At 53.7% G+C, this 21,045-nt stretch overlaps 1 protein-coding gene across 1 annotated transcript in view; it reads right to left on the bottom strand.

The window, feature by feature from the left end:
- Positions 1-17,597, bottom strand: part of DISP3 (dispatched RND transporter family member 3) — a 51,597-nt gene extending 34,000 nt beyond the window's left edge. The window contains exon 1 of the mRNA XM_068537721.1: positions 17,520-17,597. The gene's annotated coding sequence lies outside the window, so the exon portion shown is untranslated. The remainder of the gene's footprint in view (positions 1-17,519) is intronic.
- Positions 17,598-21,045: the final 3,448 nt, after the last annotated feature.

The raw sequence follows: 21,045 nt of genomic DNA, 5'->3' as shown, positions 1-21,045 counted from the left end.
GGATTCTGAGTCAAGTCAGCACTCCCTGGGTGATCCCTCTATCCCGTTGCTACTCCATCAGGAATGCTACTCCCTTCCCCAGATGTCCAAGTTTAAAACATCTTTCAAGGCCTTGCTCAAGTGTCACCTCTGCCAAGAAGCCTCCCCAGATCTGAACACCCCCCCCCACCCCCCACCCCCAAGCTACTTGTCTAAGCTTCTCACCACACTTTGGGGGTAAAAACTACTTAGGGACAAGGAGGGAGAGGCAGTGTAGCAGATTGTTAAGAGCCATGGTTTTGGAGGCAGACAGATTTGGGTGCAAATCCCAGCTGCATGACTTAGGGCAGACAGTGTAGCATTTCTGAGCCTCAGTTTTTCCATCTGCAAAACGGGGCTCACAGTACTCACCATCGAGGTTGCTAGATGATCTACAGAGCAGGCTGACCACAGTGCCTGGTAGGTGTAAGTGCTTGGGAAATGACAGCTACTATTCTTTTACACTCTGCTTCTCCCCAAAGGCTGTGAACTCCTAAAACACCCATGGGGCCCATTGTATTTGCCAAAGATGGCCACAACAGTATCTCCCACCTCACATGTTCTTCTCATGATATGACTTTAAGACTTCTCCCATCAAGAAGTAATGTCTGCATTCCTTCCCTTGAGTCTGGGTGGGCTGTGGCCACAGCAGAGCAGTGCCCTGTGACTTCTGAGGCTCGGTAAAAAGGGAGATGCAGCTTCCACCTGGCTGTCTTGGGACACTCATCCTTGAACCCCGCCACCATGCTGTGAGGAAGCCCAAATTAGCCCATGCAGAGAGACCACATGTAGGAGCTCCTGCTGACAACCTGGCTGACAGCCAGCATCAACCACCAGACATATGAATGAAAATGCCTCCAGTGATTCTGGGCCCCCTGCCATCTAGTTACCCCCTGCCTTCTAGTCTTCCCAGCTGAGGACCAGGTACTGTGGAGTCGAGCTAAGCCACCCTCTCCTGTGCCCTATCCTGACCCACAGAATCCATGAACATAATATATCAGCTGTCATACATCACTAAGTGTTGGGATAGTTTGTTCTACAGCAACAGGAACTGAACAATTGCAGTGGAGCCCTGTCGCACATGTGTGACTCTGTGCCCTGCAGACTGTACTTGCTAGATTTAAGTGACCCATTCTGCCTCCCAGTGAGAGCCCCACAGCTTGGTGGACATGAACTCCAAGGGATCAGGGACTTGGCTGTCGTGTTCCCTGCTGTGTTCCTGTGGCCTAAAATACTCTGGGGAGGGAGGTTAGTGCCTAGCAGATATTTGTTAAATGAAGGAAGGAAAGGGAATCTCTGAAGAAGCTGGGTTTGATATTAGGTAGAACTTTCCCCTGGACAGAGGACAGTCAGACACCAAACAGTATAAGCGTAGGGCAGAGAGTATGGTTTCTTCTGCCTGGGGTGGGAAGGATCTTGGAGAGGATGAGATGGATGAGGAGGAAGTGGACCTGATGACTTGTCTAGCACTCCCCTCCCCGCCTCCACCACCATGCCCGCCTTCTCAGTCTACCCCTGAAAAGGAAAGTTGCCAGGTGGGAAATTACACATGGCTCCAGACCCGGCTCAGCCTCCAACTTTCTGTGTGGCCCTGGGCATGTCCCATCCCTTCTTGGTACCCTGTCTCTCCCATCTGGCAGTGGGATGGTAAAAGCCCAGGTCCCTCCAGCTGTGACACCTCCAGACTCTCTGAGAAGCCCTACTCTGCAGGCCAAGGGTGGGGGTGGTGGGTGCAATCTGAGAGATTCCACCAAACCAAAGGAGGCCCGGCTGGCAGCTGGGGTCTGACACCAATGCCTCAGCTGGCAACCTTGTCCTCAGCGGCCCCTCCCAGGATGGGCAGCAAATTGCAAATTTGTTTTCCTTTCTCAAATTATGGGAATTGATTCGCTTAGTGAAGAGCTCCAGCTGCACCATGGAAAGGAGATAAGGATGGTTCCTTCAATACCTCTCATGGACTCAGACAGAGAGCCCAAAGTAGGGCTGTGATCACAGGGGCCCGTCATCCTGCCTTCATGATCTCCCATTAGGGCTGTGATCACGGGGGCCCGTCATCCTGCCTTCATGATCTCCCATTAGGGCTGTGATCACGGGGGACCGTCATCCGGCCTTCATGATCTCCCATTAGGGCTGTGATCACGGGGGCCCGTCATCCGGCCTTCATGATCTCCCATTAGGGCTGTGATCACGGGGGCCCGTCATCCTGCCTTCACGATCTCCCATTAGGGTGCTGTTCCTGCTCAGTGACGGACATGTTTGCTCTCTCCCTCCCTCTCCATCTGTCTCTGACACATACACATACACACACACACACACTCAGAGACAGTCAAAACTCTGGGCCTCCCGGGGGCCCATGAACCAAGGTGGACACACAGCCATGGAACATGGTTCCCCTCCTCTTGGGAAAAGCAAATGAGACAGCAGCCTGAAAGGGAACAGCAGACCCTGAGGAGCCTCAGAAGAAAGAACCTGGCCCAATTTCAAGGGCCAGGCTCGGGGCAACCCAAGGCCACATTTGCAGCATTATCCCAATTTTATAACAGAAAAAAAAATCTACATATATATGCGTTAAAAAACCCCATTACTAGTGGTTATCTCTGTCTGGGAGGATTATGGGTGATTTTTATTTTCTTCTTTATACTTGTCTATTTCCAATTTTTCTACAATGATCAGGTACAGCTGGACTTTTAGAATCAGAAATAAACATTATTTAAAAATAGAACATGTGTGTATGTGTGTAGAAAGGATTTTGTTAACAGCCTTCGACTCTTTGAGGAGTTACAATAATAGGCATGGGAGGGGGGAGGGTTCTGTCCTCCAAGGAGAGGCAACGTGGAGAGTTGCAGCAAGAGAGATCCTGGTTAGAAAGCAGAAGGACCTGGGGAGAGTGGGAGGTGGCAAATGCCCAATGAGTGAGTGAGTGTGGAATCTTCTATTCCCCTGAGATGGACAGAGGAGTCTTTAAAATGACCAGGAAGTAGATCCTGTCTTATCAGACTCAGAAGGGACATCAGAGCATACCGGATCCCACTCCTTCATTTCACAGCTTAGAAACTAAGCCCAGCGAAGGGTCTTACCCAAGGTCATATTTCAGTGGCAGAGCCAGGACACTTGGCTCAAAGGAGTGCTCCACCTGCTCCATCACCAGATTCTGGAGGCAGTTTTTGGCAGCCCTAGGGAACAACCAGGCCTGGGGAAGATGACATGGGGACCCAAAGAGCCAACATAGGGAAGCTATTTTTAAGGTCGAGGAAAGAGGTATTCTTCAAGTCACAAGCCAGATGGACTTCCTCATCCAGACAGAACGGGGCTTTGGTGGGAGGCGGTATTGTCTCAGACACCCTCAGCCCCACACTGGGCCCTGCTCTTCTCCAGAAAGGCTCCAAGGGATGTGGCCCCATGTCTGAGCTGCCTGTATCCCTGTTTACAACTTCCCTCCTTCTGACGAAGCGTAACAGAACCCTTCCTTCTTCATTTCCCCATCCCAGCCAGACTATTAAAATGTAATAAAAAAATCACATTAGCCTTGCAGATTCGGCTTAAAGCACGTATATGTATATATAATTTAATGGTAATTAGGAGCTAATCAGCTTTTTCTTCCTGTCTAGGGGTGTTTTGCCTCCCTGGTTCAGCTCTGGTTCTTGGAAACATCTTGGGGTCTTTGATTTTCCTACCCTTGGGCTGAGAGATTTGGGCAGAAATTCAAAATGAGATATTTTGAGTCAAACAGCTCCATTTCCTCCTGATGTGCTGCAGTGGGGACATTGTGCCCTTCTCCACTCTCTGGTTATGGATCTACCCCTTTGGTGAATTTAGCTCATCAGAGGTGGAGAAGAGAGGAAAGGAAAGACGAGGGCTTGGTCCCTACCAGGCGTCACTGTCCTAAATCCTAATACCCCATCTTCTAAGAGTCTGCCAGCCTCCATAGGCCCCAACTATGTGCCTGCTATCCAGAATTCCAAATTCTTCTTGGATACCTGAGTACTCCATCTCAGGCCAGGAAGCTGCAGATACATTGGAGACATGGTGATAAAACTGGGTCAAAATCACGCAGATGGGATGAAGCCGGAAACCCAGCTAGCTCAATGCAGAAACTGACACCCAGGAAGAGAATCATAACATAATAATTAGCTGTGCACCCACCATGTGCAAGCACCCTCTCTCATATATCAGCTCTGCAAGGGAGCTTTATAAGCATCCCCATCTTACAGAGTAATAAACAATCAGAGAGGTTAAGGGACTCTCTTGTGGTCACACAGCTAATGAGGCATGGAACTAGCATTTGAACCTCAGGTCTACTAATCCTGAAGCCTATGTTCTTTTCACCATTCCAAGCAGCCTTTGAGTTCCTTGAGAGCTGAGATGTAAATACTCACTGAGAAAACTCACTGCCCTTTAGCAGGCCTGTAGCATTCCCGTAAGATCTGAAAGCACGCAAGTCTCAGCAATTCTGCTTTTAGTAGGTGACAGGCAGCTCAGGGCATGATGCAAAGGAAGTCTCCACCAGCCTTGGATGCTTGGCCTTCCCTTCAAGGAAAGCATGGATGTGACGGTTAATAGTATGTGTCAGCTTGACTGGCCCATGGGATGCCAGACATTTGACCAAACATGATTCTGGATGTGCAGACTGAGTAAAGCAGATGGCCTCCCCTAGTGTGGGTGGGCCTCATCCAATCAGTTGAAGACCTGAATGGAATAAAAAGGCTGAGTAAGAGGGAACGCTTTCTGCTGACTGCCTGAGCTGGGACATTGGTCTTTTCCAGTCTTCAGACTCAGACTGAAACATTGGCTCTTCCTGGGTCTCGAGTCTGCTGGCTTTCAGAAGGGAACTTACATAATCAGCTCTCCTGAATCTCAGGCCTTTGGACACAGACTGGAGCTACACCATTAGCTCTCCTGGGAGATATCGGGATGCCTCAACTCTTCTCAATCTCTCTCTCAATCTCTCTCTCTCTCTCTCTCTACCTAATAAACATCCTATTGGTTCTGTTTCTCTGGAGGACCCCCACTAATATAATTTCCCCAGAGGGAAAGTGGGGGTGAAGCAGGGAGCCCCATCCCAGCAGCTGGATCCTAGGATCCTCCTGGACTCTTTTCTCAGGAAGCCCCAAGTCCTATCCAGAATCTCAGATGAAAATGGCAACAGAGACAGGGAATGCCCTTCAAATCCACAGAGGAAGGAGTGTGGCTGGGTGGCTTTCTGAGCCTTCTCCCCAACAAGAAGACCCTAAATCTATCACCCCCATCCTCCCTGCCCCAGCCCTGCAGAAATCTGGCTTCACAGCTGCAGCTGAAGCAAACACCTGCACCTACCCCCCATTAGACCTCCTGCCCCCTAAGAAATACCATTCTATCGGCTAAATTTGCCAACAGAGGGCAGGAAGAGGGATGTACATGACCACTTCTCCCCCCAAAGAAAGTCTGGGCTTATTTATTGGGAGCCCAGGTGGGGTGGGAGAGGGAAGGGATCTGGGAGAGGGGCTCTGTGGTGAGCCCGTCCAGGTGCCCCATTTCTCAGAGAAGGGCAGGCTGCGGCGATGGAGCACATGAAGGACGGCTGGCCTCCCCAGGTTGACAGCTGGTGAGGAAACTGTGGGCACTGACTCAGAAGCCCAACAGCTCGATATGTATCAGGCAAACAAGCTTTGATCTCATCAATATATCACCCGGGGAAACATCCCAGCCAGCACCAGAGGAACCCAACATTAATGGTCACAACGGCCTAAGCTTCCCCCATTCTGTGTGTTCTCTCTCTGGTGGGCTCAGTGGAACAGAACTGGTCCCCCAACACTAAGAGGGATGTCAGGTATTAAGAGCACCAGGGCCTGATTTTGGGGGGAAGGGGGAGAGACAGCCCTGGGTTCAAACCCTGGCTCTGCCACTAACGGGGTGCCTTGGGCAAGTCTCAGTTTCCTGATCTGAAAAATGGGGTGGTGACACCCTGCTGGCTAAGTCACAGCAGCTAGTACCATCATGATGAGCTTCAAAGATGGGAAGAGCCCCAAACCTGGCCCCTGCTCGTGGCCGGGTCTACAAGTCGGCTGGAGCTGACTTTTCTATTCTCTGCTACTTCAGCCCTCAGACTTTAATATGGATCAGTCACCAGGTGCACTTGTTAAAAGGCAAACTCCTGGGCCAGACACTAGATCCCGTCAATCAGATGCTAAAGGGATGGGGCCCAGGAATCTGTATTTACACCACCTCCCCAGGTGACTCTTTTGCAGGTACTCCAGGACTATTCTGTGAAAGACCCTGCTGCCCTGGCCACCCTCCCCTATTCCCAGTGGCTTCCTCCAGCAGGTGACCTTGCCTTTGGCCTTCCCCTTGCTGGGGCTCACACTAGCCTCTCCTCAGGCTTGTCCTACCCCACCCCGGCTCTAGGGATGGACTGAGGCTCCTGGATCTCTGGCCAGGGCCCACTCCTCCAAGCACCCCTTCCTTCAGCCATGGGGAGGGGAGAAATGATGCCATTTGGGCCAGGAATAGTACTTTATGTCCAGAGAAAGGACACACACAGGCCGTCCAGATCTGCCATCCAGCTCTTTCTCGTGGGGCAGGCAGCGAAAGAAAATAGAAGGCCCTACGCAAGGGGCTTCCCATCCACCGAGCACTGCTGCGTGCCGTCACTGGTGCTTTACTTGTTTACGCCTTGTCTGCTCCAGCCTCAGCTCTACAAGGCAGCAGGAGTGGGGCTGGGATCTGAGCCTCTGCAGGCCTGAATCAGAGCCCATCCTTTTAGCCACTGTGCTCCACTGTCCAAGGGAATTCCACTCACTGACCCACTCTTGTCCCTCCCTCCCCACCCTGTTCCGCATGCACAACTCAGGCCTCACGGCCCAGACCCATCAGGCCTGCCCGCCAAGCAGTCTTGCATTTCTGAGAAAAAGGCAATAACAGCTTAATAGGGGGGCTTCCCCGGTGGCGCAGTAGTTGAGAATCTGCCTGCTAATGCAGGGGACACAGGTTCGAGCCCTGGTCTGGGAAGATCCCACATGCTGCGGAGCAACTGGGCCCGTAAGCCACAACTACTGAGCCTGCGCGTCTGGAGCCTGTGCTCCACAACGAGAGAGGCCACGATAGTGAGAGGCCCGCGCACCGCGATGAAGAGTGGCCCCCGCTTGCCACAACTAGAGAAAGCCCTCGCACAGAAACGAAGACCCAACACAGCCAAAAATAAATAAATAAAAATAAATTAAGGGCTTCCCTGGTGGCGCAGTGGTTAAGAATCTGCCTGCCAATGCAGGGAACATGGGTTCAAGGCCTGGTCCGGGAAGACCCCACATGCCACGGAGCAACCTAAGCCCGTGCACCACAACTACTGAGCCTGCACTCTAGAGCCCATGAGCCACAACTACTGAAGCCCACACGCCTAGAGCCCGTGCTCCGCAACAAGAGAAGCCACCGCAATGAGAAGCCTGCGCACTGCAACGAAGAGTAGCCCCCGCTCGCCGCAACTAGAGAAAGCCCGCACTCAGCAATGAAGACCCAACGCAGCCAAAAGTAAATAAATAAATTAAAAAAAAAAAAAAAGCTTAATAAAACCAGCGATACTTGCAGAGCCTGTGAAATACAGCCAGGGCCCCTGACACCCCTCGCCCGAAGGATCAGAAGGTTCCTGAAAACCCTCACTGCATACCTTGGTCAACCTGTCCAGGCCGCCCCTTCCCACCACCTCTCCCCCACCCCCAGTCCCAAGTCCTGAGCTGCCTGGAATTCGTGGGAGCAGGAGGGCCCACGGGACCCAGCAGCTGGTCGGCTCCCCAGCCCCCAGACCGCTGGATTAATAAAAAATAAAAAGATCCCCACAAAATACAACCAATAACAATGGCCATAAAAGCCAAATTGGATTCCTTCCTGGCTGATGAGCTCAGAGCCCTTCTCTCTCTCTGAGACCCAATTAACAAATATGTAAAACAATTCCCCTTGCATCTCCTCTCCGGCTCCAGCCGGCTCTTCCTGCGAGCTCAAGCTCAGGGACAAGAGAGGAGGCGTCAGTGGGGGAGGGGTCCTGGGGCAGCAGCAGTGGCCCTGGAGGCTGGGAGTAGGGACCTGTCCTGCCACCAGCCTGCTGTGTTACTTAGAACAAGTCACTTAACATCTCTGGTTGGGTGGTTCCCCATCTGTCAGATGGTGGGTTGGGAGAGATGCTCTCTAAACTCTCCACCTCTGATTCTTAGCTGCTGCCCAAGAGGGGGAGGCAGAAGAAGGGGAGGTGTTCCCCTTCATCCCTATTCAGAAGCTAACATATAACTGGGTGGGGGTGGGGACACCCAGGCTGGGTCCTGATGTATCATCAAGCCAAGAAGCAGGAACAGCCAACTAAAGTGTGCTGGCTGGATGCCATCGGCTTCGCTGGGACATAGCAGGTGGTAATCTGCCAGTCCTTAGCTCTGAGGAACGCTTTGGAGACCACTACCCCTCCTCTCCCCCCACATACCCAGACCACATCTGTGGGTCTGGGGACGTTCCAAGACTCTTCTTGGCCCCATACCACAAAAGCGAAGCTTGAGGGCTAATTGGAAGCCGAAAGATAGAAAGCAGACACGCAAAGTGCTCAAACCCACCGACCGGCCACCACGGCTGGTTTGGGATGGAGCTGTAGGAAGGGGCTGTATCCCCAGCCTCACTGCCCAGAAAGAGAGTGAGAAGCCTTAGGACAAATCTCCCCTTCTGAGAACCTGGGACTCCCCCAGCCCCTGCTGCCTGGGCTCGTGGAAGGCCAAGGAGGCCAGCCCCAGATGAAAGCAGCACAGCAAGGAGATGTTGGTGACTGCTGGGGCTCTCGTGTCCCTAAGCCATAGCCTTGATCCTGTCCTTGATCGTCTCACCCTGAGGGATTGAATGATGCTTCATCTCTGCAGCAACTTACAGCCTGTAGGTGATTTTCATACAGGTTTCCTAGTCTTAGGAATTATTTCCAATTTGCAAGCAAGAAAACTGAGGCTAAAAGAAGTAAAGGGATTTATTTGAACCTGACTTCTGATAAGCTCAGTACTCGTCTCATTACATTAGGTTTTGAGTCTCACGTGTTGGAAAACTCTCACAGTGCTAGAGTCTGCCTTCCCAATCCCCACTGGTGTTCGCACATGTTGCCCCCCATCCCCCCGCCCAGCCACTGCCCCCAGGAGTCATTCTGGCCACAGGCACAACCCTGGCTCCTGGGAAAGGAGGAGAGAAAAAGCACCAGGGGGTGACATCCAACTTCATCATCTTGGTTGGCCGGGTGGAAATGCACCTTCCGTGCCTGCACGGGGAAGTGCTTCCTGGCTACCCTGCTGATTGGCAGTGCAGGTGCGTACAGTGGGGAGGGACGGGTCAGTCCAGGAGGTGCACTCAGAGCCCTTCCACAGCCGGGGCCAGCAGAGAGGCCCCTGGCAGGGTGGGGAGTCTGACCCTGGCCCTCAGCCCACCCTCCATGACGGCGTAGCTGCCTAGAGACAGGAACAGAGGGTTGGAGCTCAGCTGCTGGAGCAGAGGGTCCAAGATGAAGAACAGACCCCAAGTAGCACCCCTCCCCAACTCTGCTGCCTTTCCCATGAAATGCTTGGGAGAGTCAAGGCCCCAGGAACTCAGAACTGTTGCTCCTGGCCCTGCTTCAGAGGCAGGAAAGACCCAATGAAGCCACCTGGGCTCCAGAATGTCGGGTCCCTTCCGTCCCACCCCCACCCTGCTCTGTGATGCAGTGTTATCCGAGGCATCATAGGAACTTCCCTCAAATCCTCCCACAATGATAGGGCTCAGTCTCCTATTTGCTCATGACCTTGGGCTAGTCTTTCTTCCTTCCTGGGCCTCAGTTTGCCCTTCTGTAAAATGGGAGGGCTGGACTCAATGAGATTTCAGGTATTTCCTAGTTCTGTCATTTGGAGTCCTCAAAAAGCCAGGACACAGAAGTGTGATAACAGAGAAGACGGGGTGGCTTAGGGCTAGGGAAGCAGCTGGGAAGGTGAAGAGGGTTGCAGATTTTTCAGGGTACTGGGGCTGCAGTCTCCATCAGCTTGGCAGTCTCCTGGGTTCCAATCCCTGCCACGGCCAAGGTTCAAGGATTCAGACTCCGTCTCCCTGCCTCTGAGCTGAAGGGTGTTCCAGTGGACAAGAAAAGAATCCTTTGCCTTGTCAGTACTTGGGGTCAGGTGCGGCCAAATCCAGGCCCTGGCTGTCAAAGTCTCTAGGCCCCATTCACCAATTCTATGTTCATGCATTCATTCACTCATTCACTCATTCATTCATTCGTCTTCATTCATTCACTTGTTGGTGCTTGCTATATAAAATAAGGACTTTCTGTTAAATCATCATTATCGTAACTTTGTGGTGTCTTGAACTCCTTTCCTCTGTAAGGCTCCATGAACCTTCGCATCCCAGGTCTATTCTCATGAGCATTAATGCCCAAGAGTGCCTCTTGGCTGACTCGTCCCTGTTCACCACAAATTCCTGGCTCTGTTACTCTGGGATCTTCCACTCAAAGCCTCTGGAAGACCAGGTCACCAAGTCAGGAACCCTTGCAGGGAACATGCAGCAGCTACTAACCTACAATGCTCTTCACCAGCCAGCCTCTTCCCAGCTTCCCTGGTTGGAGAAGGGAAGGGGGTTATGTTTTCTTCTGGCTGCTGAGAGATCAAAGCCTGATTTCTCTCTAGCTCAGCTGAATGTCTCCCAGGCCTGGACTGCAGAGAGGAACCAAAACCAGCATCCTGCCTTTGTGAAGTCACAAGATGATATTATAAAACCAGCAAATAATATTTCAAACAGAAAGTTCTCACATATGATTATGTCTAGAGGGATGCAAGTCTCAGCTGTATCTACATGGGATGAAAAGGGGAAACTTCTGGATGAAAGCCAGAATAGCCCTGCCAGTCTGCCAGATGTTGCCCACATCTGGATATCCAAAAAGTGATCTGTTCGGTGGCTTGGTAGTCAAGGAGCAAATGGTCAATCCAGGTCACCCTGTCAACCAGGACGCAGACCGAGCCCATATGTACAAATCACCCAGATGACTGAAGGATCCAAAAGGTCGTTTGATTTCAATCATACTCATCTGTAAGGACCCAAATCAAGTTGATATAAAGGCCAAAGCACGAGCTGCAGTCATCATATGGTGGTCACGATCGTGCACTGAGGCCAGCTTGCCTGGGTTTGAGTTCTGTTTCCGTGGCTTACTGGCAAGCTGTTTAGTCTGTGTTTCACATTTCTCACCCCTAAAATGGCAAAATAATGGTAACTCTCTCATAGAGCAGGTATGAGGATGCAATAAGATAATACCTATAAAGCCCTAAGCCCAGTGCCTAGCAGGTAGTAAACAGTCAAAATATGTTGGCCGTTATGATAATCATCGTTATCATCGGGGTGATCACCCTGCAGAACCCTCCTGACTAAGAACAAGAGAAATCCTCCAGGACCGCGCAAAGGCCAATACAGTGGGAAGGGGGTGGGGGGGAAACATATGCTCCTCCCCAAACATCCCAGGAACTCCAGCTTGCCACAACTGTTCCAACTCCGACCCCATTTAAGCTGCCTTCCCCCGAGACACGATCGCCACATTCTCCTTCATGACAGGAGTGGCTTCCAGCTGGCAGTCATGTCTCCTCTATTAACAAGGTTTGGCAAAGGACGCATCGTCCAGGTGCCAGTATGTGTGTTGGATGCCTCAAGCAGATGGCTGAGCGGGGATGAGCCTTCCCTACCGTACCCCCTCTCCCACCAAGACATCAAGCTGCAGAGGGCACCCAAGTGTACTGCAGGCACCACCCACAGGAAATTTCCTTCCCACTGTGAAATGACCACTGGCATGGATCATGTTCTCTGAGCCCCAGAGGGCACCTGGGTCCCTCTTCTACTTCTGGTGGGGGACCTGGGTGAGCTATTACTTATCATCCATCACCTCTGGTCCAGGTAGGGGGTGCTGGGGCAGGGATGGGAGACTCTGGTGAGCTCTACAAGGACAGAGACTGAGGCTTTTCCACTTCTGCATGCCTGGCACACAGTGGGGCTGCTCAGGCAGACACTCGTGGGATGCGGGATTAAGGAGAAGGCTTTTTCTGGTAGAGGAGATTTAAGCCTCTGGATGCTGTATCCCAGGACACCATTCCCTAGTTCCAGGGAGTGCCCCCTATAAGAGACCTGGATGGCACCTGCTGGTACCTAAATCCAAGACAGTCCTTCCCATTGTCACCACTACTTCCTCATTCCCAGTGGTCAGGTTCACTGATACAGCAAGACCCTAATCTTCCACCCAACGGCCCTTTCCAAATTGCCCAGATTCCCAGTCTAGTTCCCTCAGAGGGAGGAGCAAAGAGAGAAAGCAGGATGCCAGGACTAAGGGCATCTCTGGGAGTCCCACATGCCTAGCGGGTTCTTTCCCTTGAGTTCAGGGAGAAACATACCCAGACCCTACGCTTCGCTAGCGTCCCCCAGGGGCTGGTCCCAGGACCCTGCGCTGGGCTTCTTCCTTCCAGGTTTTGGCAGAGGGTCAGCCGCTGCTGGCACCAATGCCAGCAAGCGTGACGAGGCCTGGAGGTGTGATATAAATAGCCTGCTGCTGCCCATCGACTCCTCCTTCCCCTTGGCTTTGGTTCCAAACCTTCTCCCTCCTCACCCCCAGAGTAAACCTGCTAGCAGGGGCTCTGCAGGGCTCCACATGCCTCTTTCCTAGCTGTGTGGCCTTGGGCAAGCGAGTCAACCTCTCAAGCCCGGGTCCTTCAATTGCAAAGTGGAATAAGTACACTTACCTTCCAGGGTCGTTGTGGGGATTACATCAATTACCCCACGTCAAGCTTTTAGCACTGTGCCTGGCACATGGCAAATGTTCTGTATCTGTTAATGCTGTTGTTCACAGTGATGAACGGGGGGACCTGGGCAGGTCAGCAGGGTCAGTCTTGATATAAGGGGGGATGCGGAAGAGAGGACTTGGCAGTGAAAACCAGCTGCATCTCACCTCTGTGCTTGGAAGGGAAGTGTTAGGTTTACTGCCTGCACCCATTCAGTCCCCTTCACTGGGGCCATGTGGACGCTTCCCACATACTCAAGGAGGCCAGCCTGGCCACATGGCACGCCAGCCTGGGATTCTGAGATTCAGGCTCTGCCACCAACATGCTGGGTGATGCTGGGCAGCTCACTTGCCCTCTCTGAAGTAACTTCCCCATCTGCAGAGGCCTCTCGCAGCCCTAACCTCTCATGGAGTTAAATTGTTTTTCATAGTCCAGGCTTCACAGCGGGACTCCTGCCTGAGCCCATCCCGCCAGGCAGACAGGTCTGGGCTCTCATGGTTGGGGACAGAGCCCAAGATGCAGAGGTAAGACACCCAGTTCCAGCCCCAGCCTGGAAGCCTCGATTACCGATCCTGGGATGGCCAGAGCTAAAGTCTGCCCTTTACCCCTGGCCCAGCTGGCAGATGAATTTACATTCTTTTGAAAACCATCACATAAGTGAGTTTCTTGACCAAAAAAGTGTATTGAATGAATGAATGGCAGAAACAATGCAGAGTACTGGGCAAAATAGGGGCTCTTGCTTCATTCAGGTGGAAATCTGACCCCAACTTGGCCCCTTCTAGCTGTGTGGCCTTGGGCAGACCTCTTGACTTCTCCGAACCTTGGTTTCCCCTCATATTAAATGGGGATAACAATCCATGTGCCATGAGATGGTTGCGAGGTTAAGTGACCCCTTCCATTTACACGTGTAGATGCTTGGTACCTGGCACATAGTAGGTACTCAACAAATGGCAGCTATTATTATCAGGATTGTTATTACAAGCTTGCTGCTCCCATTGTAAGGCAGAGGAACCAAGGCCATCAGCCTTGTTTGGTGCCCATTTCCAAAGAGCTCTGACTACCAGAGACACGTTACCTCAGTCCTCCCAACCGTGTACCTTCCAGCTGGTGAGGAGCGGAGCGCCACCTGGTCTCCCAGGGCCAGGCAGGGAGTGAGCTGGCGGGGGGAGGCTCTGCCACCTTCCCTGGACCAGTCCTGGCAGCATACCTGCTTCCGGCCTTAGTCGAGCAGCTGGAACGTGAGCCACGCTGCCTTGGCCGTGAAATGCGACTTTTGGAAAACATGCATATTTGTGAGTTGGTGCATGTTTCTATTTCGGGCCAGCACTGCCCTCTTCACTTATTTTCCCTGGGCTTTGCATTTGGAACCCAGCTTGCAAGGGTGTTTTGACAGACTTTGACACTGCCCCAGGCTTCTCTGGCAGGAGACATGCTCAGGTGTGGGAAGGGTGGGCAAGAGAAGGAAGCTTTCAGATGACAAGCCCTCTTCCTTGGCTAAGAGTGACAGATGATCAGACACCCCTGCCTCACTATCCAAGCTCTCAGTTTCTCCAGGTATAGGTGGCGGAAGAATATAAGAGGTTTGGGTGGGGAGCAATTTCAAAGAGGGGGAAGGGAACCAAAGAGGCAAATCATTGAGTTTCCAAGCACCATGATGCTCACATCATTATCAATACCAATAACACCTTTATCAACCACTGCTGCCACCACCACCACCACCGTTTGGGGGCACCTATTTTTATGACTGAGAGTGGGCTGGCTGACTGCCCTTAAGGAAGCCACCTCATCTTTCAGCATCTCGCTTCGCTCATCTGTAGAGGTGATTTTCGCAGTACCCAGCTCATGGGGCTGTGAGAAGTGGTTGCTTAGCCAAATGGTAGCGATGACTGTCTTCCCACCCGGCTGCAGATCCTGGCCAGCTGCCCGTGGACAGCCTACTTGGTAGAGTCTTCGGGACTTGGAGTTGACTGCCAAGCCTCTACCCACCAGGCACGGCCTCTAAAGCTGCTCTCAGCTAGTCCCTTCTCTGTGGTCATTTGCAACCAGCCCAGAGTCTGCCTTAAGGGAGGAAGGGACTCAGACAATTCCATCTGCCTTTGAATGACCAGGTGAGTGGAATGGGAAATGAGGAGACAAGGGAAACATGCCTAAACCATCAGAGAAAAGGCCTTAAACCATAATTCCAAGATTCCGAGGGTCAGGGGATCCAGGTTTTAGTCCTGACCCTTCCTCTCATTCATTCATTCACTCATTCATTCATTCACCAAGCTTCCACCAGCACAACCAGTGGTTCATGCAGAGGATATACTGACAATAGAATCAATGCCTGCCCCAGTGGAGATGGCACTTCAGTGGTGTGACCTCAAGGAAATTACTTGACATCTCGGGTCCTACAAAGGAAATCATCTGAACATCCGTTGCTCAGGGGACAGGATGCCTTCACCAGTGGTGGGTGCTCTGAGGAAGAGGAAAGGTACCATAAACTCTGGGGTTAGAATCACAATTTTCAATCCCACCCACACTCAAGAGACTCAGGAGAAAGCCAGTGTCCCACATTATTAGGGCCAAACTGGGACCCTTGAAGGTCACCTCAACCAGCCCTGTCCTTGTACTGATGGGGAAGCCTAAGGCTCAGAGAAGGGAATTTGCCCATGCACACACTGGGAGCCTGTGGCCACGCTGAATCTAGGACCTGCCTCCCCGCTCCCCACTTCCACTCCAGTGTTCCTCCCACTACATCACTCTGTGACTCTTCCTCAGCTCAGTTTCTGGATTTTAAGGGGCTTGCTGCGATTCCAGAACTGAGGAATCCTGGCCCCTTGGAGAGACTGTGAGGGACCTGTGTCATCTGGCCCTGAAGGTTTTCCCGGGGAGGGGGCAGAAGTTCCCCATGGGGAGGGAGGTCAGCCTTCCAAAGAGAGAGGTATGGGGGCGTAGATTCTGCTGGCAGAATGAAGTCAGCTCCCCCTAAGGGTCAGCTGTGGCTGCATTGGAGCAAACACCGACTGGATCAGACCCAGGCTGCAGGAAAGTTGGGGAGAGAGTGAAGGCAGCTGGGAAAGAGGAATTGGGAAAGACAAAAGGGGTGTGTGTGTGTGTGTGTGAAAGATAAACATGGGGGAGGGGAACCGAGCAGGGAAACAAAGAGACAGAAAGTGCAAGCAAAGAATGATGCAGAGAGACGGATGTGGACCTTGGTCGTAGGAGCTTTGTCTGAAGTAAGAAAGGGGAGCAGGCATGAGGGTGGTGAGCTGAGAAAAATGGACTCTTGAGCCCAATACCAAGATTCTGTAAGGCTGGGCTTCTGTTTGCCGCTTCCACTGGGCCAGGCTACTCCTTCCATCTGGCAGATACCCTGGTTCCTGACCAAGTCTGCACTGGGGTGGGGGGAGGGTTTTCTTTGTGACCCGCTGCTTCCCTCAAAGGGTGTGTGTGCATGGGGGGGGGGGGGAGGGAGGGCTGAGGCTGAGGGAGGGAGCCTGAGCAGTTCTGTGAGTCACCGGGCATCCCTGCGAGCACCCGGAGGTGAGCTCTGAAGTCTGAGGCTCAGTCAGACGTCCAGAGACAGCAGGACCTGAGTGAAGCTATTGCTCGGCTTGCTGGTGCTTGTGGGAGGATCTGTGTTTGTTCACGTGCGTGTGGATCTTCCCTCCGTGTGCCGATTGTGTGGAGTGTGGGTGGATGTATATCGCGTGAGTGCACTATGAATCTGTGTGGGGATTGTTTGAGGGTCTGTGGTTTGCGGGTAGACCTGTGTGAGCGTGTGTATGGAATGTGGGGTCTGTGTGTTCTTGGGTCCGTGGGCACGTGCGCGGGGCTTGTGAGTCTCCAAGGCCGCCTCCAGGTGCTGTCCGCGGAACTGACCCCGGGCGTGGACGGGCGGGCACCTGCGCCCAGTCTCAAGAGGAACCTGGGGCCAACTGTGGAGCAAAGAGGGGCCGAGGAAAGGACGCCTCCTAGGAGGCGCCTTCCTAGCCCAGCTGCGGGCCCCCCAGGGAGTTTGGAAAAGTTCTCCCAGTGGCGGGGTGGCTCCCAGGAGTCGGCGCCACTCGCGCCGAGAATCTTCCCCACACCCACAGCGCCACCACTGCTGGCTGCCCACCCCATCTCCACCCTCACTAGCGTTCTCAGCAGGGCCCGGAGACCCTCTCGTGCGTGCTCAGCTTCCAAAGCCTACCCGGTCTGCCCCAGAGCTCCCGCGCGCCCGGTTGGACCGGTTGCCAGGTTAATTGGGCCCCAGCACTCCGGGAAGGTCCCGCCGAGAGCATGAGTGCGCTAAGGTAGAAAGTGGATGGAGAGGAGGTCATTAATCTTTTCCAGTCCCCTCCCTGAGCTCCAGCTGGGGTGAGAGACTGATCCCGGGCGGCTTCACACTGATGCTCAACTTTTACGGAATCAGTCATCCATCCGCAGGGACCAGCAGGGGACTAGAGGTCGGAAGCCTCGCCGTTTGTGGGCATCAAACAGGCTGGTGCAGACCCAGGCTGCTCGGGCCCCGCGGGGAGTTGGTGCAGAGCTGGAGCTCGGCCGCGGGGGGCTAGCTCTGGGCTCTGCTCCCCACCAGCCGGTTTTCCCGGAGGGTCCGAGGCCCGCATCCCGGGCTGGCTGGACAGCGGGAGAACTTCACATACAGAGCCGCGCAGGCCGGGGTGGGGGCGGCGCGGAGGACTTGCCCCTCTCCTCCGAGCAATGCATCCCCCTGCCCCGACCCGGACGGCGCCCAGCGGCCGTCGCACTTACCTCGGCTGGCCAAGCTGAGCTGGCTGAGCCGCGGGCGCGGGACGGAGGCGCGCCGTAGGGGCCGAGGGCTGCGGCCACCCTGCCGTGCGGACTTATCCCCTCGCGGGAGTCGCAGGGAGAAGCTGTTCGGAGCTGCAGGAGGCCGGGGTTCCCGCTCCGCTCCAGAGCGCACAGACCGTGCTCGGCCAGCTGTGTGTCTCGCTCCCCAGCGCGCACCGAGAGCTCGCTGCGCCGCCGCTGCCTTTTATTCGCCGCCCGCCTTTGTTTGGGTCCGGGCTCCTACCACGGGGCGTGGGGGTGTGCAGGGCAGGCTCTGGGGCCACACCGCCCCCCAGACCCTGGCGCCGCCGGCCTCCGCGCCGCCGGGCTTTGAGTCAGTAGCCGGCGAAGGCTGGCGCTCAGCCGCTCCCTGCTGTCTCCAAAGCCCGCCGCCAGGCGCCACGGTGGCCGCCGCACCCCCTGCGAGAGCTGCGCTGTGGTATAGCCGGGCTCTCAAAGCCTGCGGGCGGGGACTGCGAGGGGCGCAGCGACCCCTGTGGGTCAGTCCCCGCTTCTGCAAACGGCCCTGACAGGGTCCCCTGCCCCGCCCCCCCCTTTCCTAGATTCCAACCTCTCTCCTAGCCCGCGCTCCTCTCCCCGTCCGCCCAGCCTTGGCAGGTCACCAGCCTCCTGGACACTGGAGGGCATCCTCAGGTCTCCTCCGGAGGGAGCTGCCAAGCCCAGGCTCCTGGCGCCGTCCCTTCCTCCCATCTCCATTCATCTCTCTGGCACCAGGCCCAGAGCCATGCCAGCTCCTGGGACCGGGCATCCCTCCAGCCTTAGTACACGGTCTGCCTATATCCCTGGTTCGCGGGCCACAAGGAGAAGGGGCCGGGGAGCCAAGGCTATTGCCTGGCTCATTTCTCTCCATCAGGAGAGAAAGACTCAGAGGACATTGGCATTGGTGTCACCCAGGGAGAGCCAAGGGGGATGCCTTGAAAGAGGACCGGTTGCCAGCCCCTAGCAGCCGGATGGAGGGGTTTTACTTATAGAAGCCAGAACGAAGGGAGGCCATTGCTACTGTTGTGTGAGGGGTGAGCCAGGAGTTTATGACACATCCTCAGTGTGTGCTGAGAGCAGAACAGAGGAAATAGAGAGGGGGTCGAAATGCAACCCCTGTCTCTAGGAAGTTCCCAGCTTATAGGGCAGATAGAAACATGGTTGAATTCTAAAATGAAGCACCAGGCCCCATACCCACACACAGATGCTCAATCCGTACCGCAGCCCTTCTTTTTAAAAGAGGAAAACTGAGTTGGGAGCACCTCTAACATCGAAGGGCTGAGTGGAGCTTCTGTTTGTTCCTCACCTTGCATCCCTGCTCTGTCTCTCTGGTGTGCAGCCCCTGGGAGCTGTTCCCAGTGGCTGGCTGCCAACCGGACACATGGACGTTTATGATTCTGGATGCCCTGAGAGCTCATCTATGCAGAAGCAAATGGCCCGAGCCGATGTCCCTACCCTGGCACTCACTCCCTATGTACTCAAGATCGTCGTGGGAACCATTGCCAGGCTGGCCAAATCTATCAGGGAACTCCCAGTGGTCCCATCTGGCCTCGAAGACGTTAGGGTTTAGGACAGCTCCTGTGTGAAGGGTGTCTCCCTGAGCTGTGAGCGGAGAGAGAGACAGGAGACCTTTCCCGAGAAGTGGAGAGCGGTGTGTGACTGCCCCCAGATCAGAGGCCGAATCTGACACATGCGCACGGAGGGACAGACTCAGATTGGCCCTGCAAATGTCTAGTCTCTCTTGCCACATCCCAGAGGGAGGGCAGAGAACGTGGCACCATGGGAGAGGGTGGGAGGAAGGAGAACCAGGAGAAGATTTGTTTATAAGAGAGACACAAAGTGTGTTCCCAAGCCCAGCTGAGAGCAAAGGGTTTTCTTTTGCGGGCGAATGGCTTACTCTTTTCCATTGGTTTGAAGGCTGCTTCCAGGAGCCTCCTCAAAGTTCTCCAAGGCTCATTCACTGTTCCTCCCCGTCGGACAGATCCACAGGGAGCGATATTGATGTGCTCCATGTGCCACCCTCAGCCCATGCCTGGGGACACAGCCCTCACTTCCCTGGGAACTAGTTTTAGTGCATTTGGGTCCTAGCTTCATGCTGTCTAGCTGGTCATAGCTGTGGCCACCTCACCCACACCCTCCTTGGGGTCCTCCCTGGCCTCCTGGGGCCTCCAGATGATCTCCAGTGGGGGCTGGGTTTGGTCAGCCCTTGATGTGGGATCTTCTGGGAACAGAAGGTACAGAGGCAGAGGCCCAATGGAGTAAAGGAGGAGGTGGGAGTGTGGTACCCAGGGACACTGGAAGCATGCAATTTTCTCAGGCCATCAGCGGGGTTTTAAAAATGCAAATGGAACTGGGCCTTTGACATATGCCTGCCATAAAGTGGAACTGGTGGTGGCCGCGGAAGCTGGCGCCGGTGTGGAAAGTCACAAGAATCCCCCTCCTGAAGCCTCATCCTCAGACTCTCTGCCCTCTACTCCACGTTTTGCCCACAGGAGAGAATGCCTGTTTACAGGGGCCTGGGAATGCTGGACTCAGAGATCCCTGCCCAACCTCGGGGCACCTCCCTGAAGCCGTCTTTCCCTCCAGGTGTTAATTAAAGATGACTCCGATAGTCAAATGATCCATCCAACCGCAGGGCTGCAGAGAATGAGATTCTACGTTCCCCTGGCCCCCCCCACTCTAGTGATGTCTGTTGGAAGTTCTTCCAGGGTCTGATTTAAATGCCTCTTGGTGCCGATAAGCTGCTTCCCCTGTTCTCTGTCTTCATGACTAATTGTAAGGCCTTCTTTTGAAAGAAGTTGGAGCTATAAAGGGCTGCTTTGTCCTTAGCTCTTATCCCTTTATTTCTAGTTTCTCTTCAACCATGTCTGAAGCAGAGCCTCTGCGCCCAGCCTCTGATTCCACTACTCCCAGTAAAGCCATATTTCTGTTCCATTCCTTACCAGCTATGTGACCATGGGAAAGTCACTTCACCTTGCTGAGCCTTAATCATCTCATCTATAAAATGGGGATGGTAAAAGTACCTATCTCACAGTAGTGGCTATAAAGAGTGTACTAAATGAGATAATCTCAGTGAAAAAATAGTATTTAGCACAGTGCCTGGCACAAACCAAGCTCTAAATAAATATTAGCTGCTGCTTCTTCATCTCCTTCTCCCCCTCCCCCGCCCCTCCCCCTCCTCCGCCTCCTTCTTCTTCTTGCCTGTTGGGCAAGAGTGACCTACAGGTGACCATAATACCTCTCACTTCTTTGCCCCAGCCCTGGTGGGGGTACTGTGTACAGATCAAGTCCTCCCACTAAATGTTTGAGCAGCTAAGGGAAAGAGTATATGGTGATGGATGGGGTGTTTATTTTTAACAGTGCAGTAGATTAAAGCAATTTCTCCATTGTTCCCACATCAAGGAATAGAGTAACTATATTTATAGGTGCTTCCCTCTTCAGTCTGCTAACACACTGAGTTTGGCCCCAACCCAAAGAGATTAGAGGT

The sequence above is a fragment of the Eschrichtius robustus genome, chromosome 3, assembly GCF_028021215.1.
Source record: "Eschrichtius robustus isolate mEscRob2 chromosome 3, mEscRob2.pri, whole genome shotgun sequence".
Taxonomy (NCBI): domain Eukaryota; kingdom Metazoa; phylum Chordata; class Mammalia; order Artiodactyla; family Eschrichtiidae; genus Eschrichtius; species Eschrichtius robustus.
Note: the sequence above shows the minus strand (reverse complement) of the source record. Positions and strands in the feature narration are given on the sequence as shown.